Below are 2970 nucleotides of genomic sequence, written 5' to 3' on the forward strand. Positions count from 1 at the left end.
CATCCTCTGCCAACACTTGTCCAAAACATGTGCAAACGAAGGAGATACTAAAAATAAAATGTCAAATTAAATGCTCCATGAGAGAAGCAATTAAACTCTACAAAGCACAATCACCATCAATATTGAACACTTCTTTCGCCGTAGTTGCCAGAGAAGTACAGCTGTCAAATAGTAACGCTATATTAACCTCCAATTCTCTTGATATACCTACACATTCTTTAGTCAACAAATCACCCATTACGACTTCACACGATCTTTCTTCCAACAACTCAATAGCAATAGCTCAGCCTCCTCTTTCACTCCTGTTCCACAGTCTTTCACACACACACAACTAAACCTCGAATCAACTCTCGCMAACATTATCGCTCAATCCAACTCCTATCAATATAACGCAGGTTCATCTGCATTTTCAACAGAGACAACTGATACCTCCGTTATCAATCTCTGTCTCACGCAAAACAATTTAGATGGCAAAGCAATCAACGATGCTCTGATGATGTCAGTAGACGATCACTAAGGATCCACCACTCTCAACATAGCATATAAACACCTCCTTAGCAACCTTTTCTAGCAATAATGTTTAATATCCTACAGTATATGCACGGATACTACAACAACTTTCACGAATTGGATATACTAATTAAAGAATCCGTTCCAAGTTTTATTTCCCTTCAGGAAACAACCTTGCTGCGGGCAAGTCTGCTTCGGCGCCTAATCAATACCAAAGTTACTTTTACAACTTRCCTCAAAATCTAACTAGCAAGCAAGGCATCGCCATTTTAATTAAGAAGTCCATACCACACAAACAAATCYCTGTATCTTCAAATATAGCCACAATAGCAATAGAAAACTCATTATCTTTCCAATTTTTAAATATTTCACTTTATATACCACCTCCACAAAATTTTTCTTGCAGCGACCTAATAAATATTTTTCGGACGATATCCACCCCATCTATAATCGTAGGCGATTTCAATGCGTAGAGCCCTCTTTGGGGCTCTGCCACCACAAATATCAGTAGTTCTATGATTGAAGACTTAGTATTCTCTGAAAACCTTATTATACTGAATGATAACAAACCAATACACTTTTCCACACACAAAACATTCACCACTGTAGACCTTACAATCTGTTCCTCTAACATTGCACCTAAATTAACAACAAACACCCTTTCTCATCTGCATGGCAGTGATCATTACCCTATCCTTACATCCCTTTCCTCTCCTTTCACTTCTAAAAGCCCACAGAAGCCAAGGTTTATTATAGGAACAGCTAACTGGGACTTGTTTGGAACGACTGCTYCCAGACTTTGCGCGGACCGTCCTTGCACTCCCAATATCAGCAGGGAAGTTGCCACAATTACAAAAATCATTCGCACATCAGCCCATCTATCTATTCCACAAACCAATCCCAAGGTTCATAAAAAGGGCGCGCCCCACTGGTCCTCTGAACTATCCCAATTAGAAACGAAAAAAGATTTCTTTGGACGGAATATAAGCGAACAAGGTCAAATTCAAATTCAATGCTATACAAAAAGGCAAATGCGATCTTTAAGAAAAAACTCAAACAATCTAAAAGGGAGTGCTTAAACAAATTCTCCGAGTCCATTAACCATCAAACAAATCCAAAAWGAGCATGGTCCGATATTAAACGACTTTCTGGCACTAATCCTCAATTGCATATTACTTAAATTAATAGCGTACATGGCTCTATCGTTGATAGCAAATAGCAAATCACTTCGCAAAGTACTGGTCTAATTATTCACACGATTCACATTTCCACCCTACTTTCCTTTCAGAGAAGAACAAATACCTCAACAGTAGTTCCAAGCGTCCCCCTGCAACTTCTAGCATCACCGACTGCAAGATCAATAACATTGAATTCGAATCAAATCTATCTTCTTTAAGTAGGAGAACCCCGGGGCTGACAGAATATCATATCCTATGTAGCAACACTTACCCCCATGTATGAAGACAAGATTGTTAATGCTATATAACAACATCTTAAGCCAAGGTTCGTTTTCTCAGGCCTGGAAGCACGCAGTCGTTGTCCCCATTCCAAAATCTGGCAACCCCACTACAGAAGCTTCAGGCTTTAGGCCAATTTCTTTACTGAATTGCCTGGGAAAACTACTCGAAAAAATTATAGCCTCAGCAAATGGCTTACAAGAACGGGCAAAACACCATTGATGCTTTGCTGCTCTTTGAAAATCATGCACCTTCAGCCTTAGCAAACAGGAACCACCTCTCTATACTTAGCTTTGACTTCGAAAAGGCCTTCGATCGGGTTGGAGTCCACGTTGTACTACGGCAACTCGACTCATTCAGTCATTGGTCACAAACCGAAGATTCGTCTGTAAAGTCAACAACACATTGTCAGACCCGTTTACTCTCCATAACGGAATACCCCAGGGGTCTCCCCTCTCTGTATCCCTTTTTATCGCTGCTTTTAATGAAGTGAGCCATATAATTAATAAATATATAAATATTGATCATATTTGCTATGCTGATGATGTGTTGATTTTCAGTAAACTGMATGATTTAAATGTTGTTAAACGAGACTTCACAAATATTTTTAGGGATCTAAATATATGGTACGAATCTTCGGGCGCTAATGCGGCTGTAAAGAAATGCAAAAATTCCACATTTTTGTCCAAGCACAAGTGTGATTACTTTACAATTATTTACAATAACAGCCCTGTCTCAAACACTAATAGTCTTAAGTTCTTAGGTGTAATTTTTGATAAGAAACTTACCTTTAAGGTACATTGTTTGTACTTAAGAAAGCAACTGGCTGCCCGACTGAATGTTATCAAATATTTATCATCTAAACATTGTTTAATCAACTCTGCAACTCTAATAAATGTAACGAGGGCGCTTGTGTTGTCGAAGATAGATTACGGCCTTCCTATCTATGGTAAYTGCGCGAAAATCCACAACAAAAAACTGTACTCTCCGTACCACATGGCAG

Source organism: Bactrocera latifrons, unplaced genomic scaffold (genome assembly GCF_001853355.1).
Source record: "Bactrocera latifrons isolate USDA-ARS-PBARC rearing strain unplaced genomic scaffold, ASM185335v1 scaffold_1031, whole genome shotgun sequence".
Classification (NCBI taxonomy): domain Eukaryota; kingdom Metazoa; phylum Arthropoda; class Insecta; order Diptera; family Tephritidae; genus Bactrocera; species Bactrocera latifrons.